We start from the raw sequence: 7,939 nt of genomic DNA, 5'->3' as shown, positions 1-7,939 counted from the left end.
TTGATTTTCTGCTTAGATGATCTATCACTGAGAGTGGAGTGTTGAGATCTACTATTAATGGGTTATTAATATCTGCTAGTGTTGTGATCTACTATTAATGAGTTATTATCAATATGTCTATTTTGGCTAACAGTTGGCTTATGCAGTTGGCTGCTCCCATGTTGGGGGCATAGATATTTACAGTTGTTAGATCCTCCTGTTGGATAGACCCTTTAAGAATTATATAGTGTCCTTCTGTATTTTTAACTACAGTCTTTAGCTTACAATCTAATTTGTCTGATATGAGAATTGCTACTCCAGCAATTTTTGAGGTCCGTTGGCATGAAAAATGGTTCTCCATCTCTTCATTTTCAGTCTGGATGTATCTTTAGGTTCAAAATGAGTCTCTTGTAGACAACATATGGATGGGTCCTGTCTTTTTATCCAATCTGCAACCCTGTGTTGTTTCATGGGAGCATTTAGGCCATTCATGTTGAAAGTGATTATTGAAAGATATGATTTTATTGTCATCATATTACCTGTGAAGTCCTTGTTTCTGTAGATTGTATCTGTAAATTTCTGTTCTATATCACTCTTGGGGTCTTTCTCCTTTTGTAGAACTTCCCCTTAATATTTCTTACAGTGCCGGCTTAGTGGTAATATATCTTTTCAGTTTCTGCCAGTCCTGGAAGCTCTTTTCTCTCCATCCATTCTGAATGACAGCCTTGCCGGATAAAGTATTCTTGGCTACATGTTATTCTCATTTAGTACCATGAATAGTCTTGCCAGCCCTTTCTGTCTTGCCAGGTCTCTGTGGACAGGTCTTACATTATTTTGATGTTCTTACCTCTGTATATAAGGAATATCTTCCCCCTAACTGCTCTTAAGATGGTTTCCTTGGTTCTAATATTTGCAAGTTTTACTATTACATGCCGGGGCATTGGTCTGTTCTCCTTGATCTTGGGAGGGGTCCTCTCTGCCTCTGTGATGGGAATGCTTGTTTCATTCCCCAGATTGGGGAAGTTCTCAGCTATGATTTACTCAAGTATATCTTTTAGTCTTCTCCCTCTCTTCATCCACTTAGTGATCCCAATAATTCTGACATTGGAACATTTTATGGCATCATCTATTTCTCTAATTCTGTTCTCATGGTTTTTAAGGTGTTTGTTCAGGGTTCCTCCTGCTCATTCTTATCAGTTTGTCTTCTAGATCACTAATTCACTCTTCTGCCTTGTTTGCCCTAGCTGTTAGAATATCTAGTTTACACAGCTTCTCATTTATAGCATTTTTAAGTTCAGTCTGATTAGCTCTCATTTCTGCCCGTAGAAAGTCTATGTTCTTGTTTATGGTTTTCTCCATCCTAACTATTCTCTTCATAACTATTACCCTGAAGTGTATTTCTGACATCTTATATCCATTAGGTCTGTGGGAGAGGCCATTGTCTCTGTTTTTTTCATTTGTTGGGAGTTCCTCCTCCTAGTCATTTCAGTTATGGTTGAGGGGATGTGCAGTCAAAAATATCAACCACAATCCAGGCAAGGAGCACCCTGGGAAAGGTCAGAGCAATCAGAAGCCACCACCAAAACAAAACAAAACAAAAACAAACAAACAAACAAAAAAAAACCCAGCCAAAATGAAACCCAAGAATAAGATTTACAAAGTACAAAAACAAAAACAAATAAACAAAAAACTACAAAAAAGGGGGGGGTGGTGAAGGGAAGGGACCTTTAATCCCTCGATGTGGGTGAGGTAGGGTGTTTAGTTCTTCCTGGGTGTATTTTGTTCTCTTTGTTAGAGAATACTACTTCACAGCAATACAGCGAAATTAAAACTGGTGTATATATATATAAAGGTAGTATTGAATATGGAAAAAAAGGACTACATTGAAAATTCTATCTGTATATACATAAAAAAAGAATAAGATAAAAAAAGTGCATGTGTGGAAAAGTTCACGTTAAAAAGTTACCATGGAATACGTTGTGTTAAACATCTAGTTGAAATGATAAATAGGTGAAGAAGAAGAAGAAGAAGAAGAAGAAGAAGGGGAGGAGGAGGAAGAAGAGGAGGAGGAGGAGGAGGAGGAGGAGGAGGAGGAAACATGAGAAAGAATTAAAAAAAAGAAGCGTTGTATCTAAGAAATACACAGGCCGTGAGGCAACACCAGAAACTTAATATACTATTTCCCCCTGGTTTTGGGGTTTTACCGTTTCATGGGGACTCTGTGGTTGTTGTCCTCTTGTTCTTCCAGCTTGTCTTCTGGGGGAGGGCCCTGACACATTGTTTTTCAGTCAGTCCTGCTTGGGTGGAGTTGCCCTGCTCCCTCTCAAGGGGCTGGACTCCATGGAAATTTTTGGGGGGCTTTTGTTCTCTGGTGGCTTTTAGCAGCTTTTTGGAGGGTCAGAGCATATGAAAATGTCCATACCTAGACTTCCGCCACAGAGGAGAGAAACCATAGTCCTCTCCTCTCTGAATCCTCCAGAACACACAGTCTCCCTCTCTGTAAGTGCCACTGAAAACTGCAGCGTCCCACAGGTGGTGTATGCCTCCAGCAATCCTCTCAGCAGTAGACTCCAGCCCCCAATTGTCTCTGCCCCCTGTGCCTCCAAAGCCACAAGTGATCCCAGTCTGGGTGGGCCCAGGCCAGTGGTGGTGGTGGCTGCTCCCCGCCTCCCAATCTGCAGGCTTAGATCTGTGCCTGTAGCCGCCTGATCCTAGTATTTTCCCCTTAAGCCCCTGTGTTCTGTTTGAACCCTGTTATCAGTTCCTTCCTTTCCTACTGCCACTGCTCTGCAAGCTATCCCTGGTCTCCAGCATAGGACACTTTTGCACTGAGGTATTACTTTCCAGTGGCTAGCTTCTGGTGGTCCACTCCCCGCTCTGTTTATCCTCCAACATCTGTCCATGCAATCCCAACTCCATCCTTCATCCCTCAGGACTGATGACCCTCTGCCCCCGTAGAGATCCAGACATATAATCTTACATCTCAGGCTGATTTCGTGGGTGTTCAGAGTGGCTTGGTAGATGTCTAGCTAAATTCAGGAGACCAGTTGAAACAGAGACCACACTCCTCCACCATCTTGCCAAGGACCAGCATAATGTTTTTGAGATTCATCCATATTGTAGCATATAGCAGTATTTCATTCCTTTTTATTGCCAAATAGCATTCTGTTGTATGGATACAACATTTTCCCCTCAGTTTCATTGAGATATAGTTGACATATAACATTATATAATTTTAAGGTATACAGTGTATTGATTGGATGCATTTATAAATAGCAAAATGATTACTACTGTACTATGAGCTACCACCTTCATCCTGTCACATATTTGCCTTTCTTTTGTGTGGCAAAAATGTTTAAAATCTATTTTTTAGTAACATTCAAGTATATACAATATTATTAGTGATAATCACCATGCTGTATATTAGACTATTAATCTCACAACTGGAAGTTTGTACCATTTGACCAATATCTCCCCATTTCCCCCACTCCCAACCCTTAGTAACCATGCCTCTACTCTCTGTTCCTTAATTTGTCATTTTTTGATTCCACACATAAGTGATGTCATACAGTATTTTTCTTTCTCTACCTGACTTATTTCACTTAGCCTAATGCCCTCAGTGTCCATCCAAATGGTTGCAAATGGCAGGATTTACTTCTTTCTCATGTTTGAATAATATTCCATTGTATATTTATGCCATATCTTCCTTATCCATCATCTGTTGATGGACACTTAGGTTGTTTCTGTATCTTGGCTATTGTGAATAATGCTGCAATGAATATGGTAGTGCAGACATCCCTACAATATTCTAATATATATGAAACCAGAAGTAGTATTACTGGATCATATCATGGGTCTATTTATAGTTCTTTGAGGAACCTCCACACTTTTCCGTAGGGGCTGTACAAATTGCATTCTTACCAACAGTGCACTAGGGTTCCCTTTTCTTCATATCCTTGTCAATAGTTGTTATCTCTCGTCTTCTTGATATAACCTTAATTATAACAGGCTTGAGGTGATATCTCATTGTGCTTTTTTTTCCCCACTGTGCTTTTGATTTGCATTTCCCTGATAATTAATGATGTCGAGCACCTTTTCATGGCTCTCTGTGTGTCTTTGGAGATTATTCAGTTCCTCTGCCTATTTTTAAATTGGGTTATTAGGGGTTTTTTGGTATTGAGTTGTATTAATTCTTTATAATTTTTAGGTATTAATTCCTTACCCAGATATGTGTTTTATAAGTGCTTTCTTAGAAAGCAGAAAGCTTTTATTTATTTATTTATTTATTTATTCATTCATTCATTCATTTATTTTTATTTTTAAAAAGATTTTATTTATTTATTTTGACAGAGAGAGAGAGAGAGAGAGAGCGAGCACAAGCAGGGGGGGAGCAGCAGGCAGAGGGAGAGAGAGAAGCAGGTTCCCTACAGGGATCCAGATGCAGGACTCATCCCAGGACCCTGGGATCATGACCTGAGCTGAAGGTAGTTGCTTAATCAACTGAGCTCCCAGGTGCCTGACTAGAAAGGTTTTAAATTTGATGTAAGTGGGCTTCTTTATTTTTGCTTTTGCTGCTGTGCTTTTGCTCTCATACCCAGGAAATTATTGCTGACACCAATGTCAGGGAGTTTTATCCCTATGTTTTTTTCTTGGAGTTTTATAGTTTCAGGTCTTCTTAAAGTCTTTAATCTATTTTGAGGTTTTTTCCTTTCTTATTAGTGGTGTAAGATAAGGGTAAGAACCACATTCTTCCACTTGTGGTTATCCACTTTCCAACACCATTTTGAAGGGACTATTGAATCTCCTTTGAGTATTGTTGGCTCCCTTGTCAAATATTTGTTGACCGGGGCACCTGGGTGGCTCAGTGGGTTAAAGCCTCTGCCTTCGGCTCAGGTCATGATCCCAGGGTCCTGGGGTTGAGCCCCGCATCGGGCTCCCTGCTCAGCAGGAGTCTGCCCTCCCGCTCCCCTGCTCATGCTCTGTGTCAAATAAATAAAATATACTTAAAAAAATATTTGTTGACTATATATGCAAGAGTTTCTGGGTTTCCAAATGTGCTCCACTGATCTATGTATCTATTTTTATGCACGCTGTTTTCATTACTATAGCTTTGTAGTATAATTTGAAATCAGGAAATGTTGTGTTCCAGTTTTTTTCTTTTTTCCAGGGTTGCTTTCACTGTTTAGAGTCTTTTCTTGTGCCATACAAATTTTATTTTATTTTAAAAAATATTTATTTTTTAAAATTTTTGTGAAAAATGTCATTGGGATTTTGATAAGGATTGCATTGAATCTATAGATGGTTTTGGGTAGTATAGACATTTTAACAATGTTAATGTTCCTGATCCATGAACACAGGGTATCTTTCCATTTGTTTGTATCCTTATTTTTTTTTAATCAAAATCTTGTAGTTTTCAGTGCAGTTATTTTGCCTCTTTGTTAGATTTATTCCTAATTATTTTAGTGTTTTTGATGCTATCGTGAATGGATTTGTTTTCTTTATTTCTTTTTCTGATGTTTTGTTGGTGGCCTATAGAAACAAAATGATTTTCTGTATGATAATTGTATCCTGCAACTTTGTTGAATATGTTGATTAGTTCCAAAAGTTTTTTGATGGAGTGCTTGGGATTTTTTTTTTTTTTTAAAGATTTTATTTATTTATTTGACAGACAGATCACAAGTAGGCAGAGAGGCAGGCAGAGAGAGAGGAAGGGAAGCAGGCTCCCTGCTGAGCAGAGAGCCTGATGCGGAACTCGATCCCAGGACCCTGAGATCATGACCTGAGCCAAAGGCAGCGGCTTAACCCACTGAGCCACCCAGGCGCCCGGGATTTTTTTTTTTTATATGGTATCATATATGCAAACAAAAGCAATTTTACTTCTTCCTTTGCTGTTTGGATGACTTTCATTTCTTTTTCTTCCCTGATTGCTCTGGCTAATGCTTCTAGTGCTATGCCAAATAGAAGTGGTCAGAGTGGGCACCTTTGTCTGGTTCTGATCTTAGAGAAAGAACTTTCACCTATTCACCATTGAGTCTGTTGTACTTTGTCAAATGCCTTTTCTGCATCTATTGAGATGATCATATGATTTTTATCTTTTATTCTATTAATATGGTATATTACATTTATTGATTTACATATGTTGAACCATCCTTATATCTCAGGTGTTATTCCCATTTAATCATGGTGAATGATTTTTTAAAATGTGCTGTTAATTTGGTTTGCTATATTTTGTTGAGTATTTTTGTATCTATATTCATTAACAATAATGGGCTATAATTTTCTTTTCTCGTAGTATCCTTATCTGGCTGTGGTATCAGAGTAATGCTATCCTCATAAAATGAATTTGGGGAGTATTTCCTCCTTTTCAGTTTTTTGAAAAGGTTTCAGGATTGCCATTAATTCTTTAAATGTTTGGAATAATTCACTAGTGAAACCTTCTGGTCCTTGGCTTTTCTTTGTTGAGAGATCTTTTTTATTACTGATTCAATCTCTTTACTTAAAAGTGATCTGTTCAGATTTTCTATTCATTTTTTAAAAGATATTATTTGTCTGAGAGAGAGAGCATAAGCAAAGGGGAGGGACAGAAGGAGAGGGAGAAGCAGGCTCCCTGCTGAGCAACCTGATGCAGGCTACAATCCCAGGGTCCTGGGATCATGACCTGAGCCAAAGGCAGATGCCCAACCAACTGAGTCAAGCAGGTGCCCCATTTCTTCACGTTTCAGTCTTCATGGATTCCATGTTTCTAAGAACTTATTTCTTCCAGGTTATCCAGCTTGTTGGTGTATAGTTTTTCATAGTAGTCTCTCATGATCCTTTATATTTCTGTGATATCAGTTATAGGGTCTCCTCTTTAGTTTCTGGTTTCATTTATTTTAGTACTCTCTGCATTTCTGTGTTACTCCAGCTAAAAGTTTGTTGATTTTTTAAAAAAGATTTTATTTATTTATTTGACAGAGAGAGAGATAGACAGTGAAAGAGGAAACATAAGCAGGAGGAGTGGGAGAGGGAGAAGCATGCTTCCCACAGAGTGGGGAAGCCCCACATGGGGCTGAATCCTTGGACCCTAGGATCATGACCTGAGCCGAAGGCAGATGCTTAATGACTGAGCCACCCAGGTACCCCATTGATTTTTTTTTTAATCTAAAAATGTCAACTCTCAGTTTTAATGATATTTTATATTTTTGGTCATGGAGCCCAATGTGGGGCTCAAACTCATGAACCTGAGATCAAGACTTGAGCTGAGATCAAGTGTCAGACTTAACCAACTGGGTCCCCCAAGGTGCCCCTGCTCAGTCTTTATTTCATGTATTTGTCTGGTCTTTGTTAATTCCTTTCTGCTAATTGGGCTTGGTTTGTTCTTTTACTAGTTCCATAAGGTGTAAATTGGGGTCTTCAAGCTACTTTTTGTTTCTTGAGGTAGTCAGGAATCACTATAAACTTCCCTCCTAGAACTGCCTTTAGGGGCACCTGGTCGGTTGTGTCTACTTTTGGCTCAGGTCATGATCCCTAGATCCAGGGATTGAGCCCCTCTTTGGGTTCCCTGCTCAGTGGGGATTCTGCTTCTCCCTCTGCTGCTCCCCCTGCTTGAGCTCTCTTTCTCTCACTCTCTCTCGAATAAATAAATGAAATATTTAAAAAAAACTGCCTTTGCAGTCTCCCATAAGTTTTGAAATGTTGTGCTTTCATTTTCATTTGTTTAAATTAGATTTTTTCTTTTCTTTTCTTTTCTTTTTTTTAGAGAGAGAGCGAGAAAGCACATGCACACATGTGTGCATGCAACTTGTTGGGTAGGTAGGCAGAGGGAGAGGAAGAGAAAGAATCTTAAGAAGGTTCCACTCCCAGCTTGGACCTGACACCAGGCTCGATCTCACAAGCTTGAGATCATGACTAAGCAGAAATCAAGAGTCACTTAACCAACTGAGCCACCTAGGCGCCCCTCCCTTTTGATTTTTTTTTTTTT

This window comes from Enhydra lutris, unplaced genomic scaffold (assembly GCF_002288905.1).
Source record: "Enhydra lutris kenyoni isolate GAN:26980312 unplaced genomic scaffold, ASM228890v2 scaffoldscaffold69, whole genome shotgun sequence".
In the NCBI taxonomy this organism is placed as follows: Eukaryota; Metazoa; Chordata; class Mammalia; order Carnivora; family Mustelidae; genus Enhydra; species Enhydra lutris.
Note: the sequence above shows the minus strand (reverse complement) of the source record.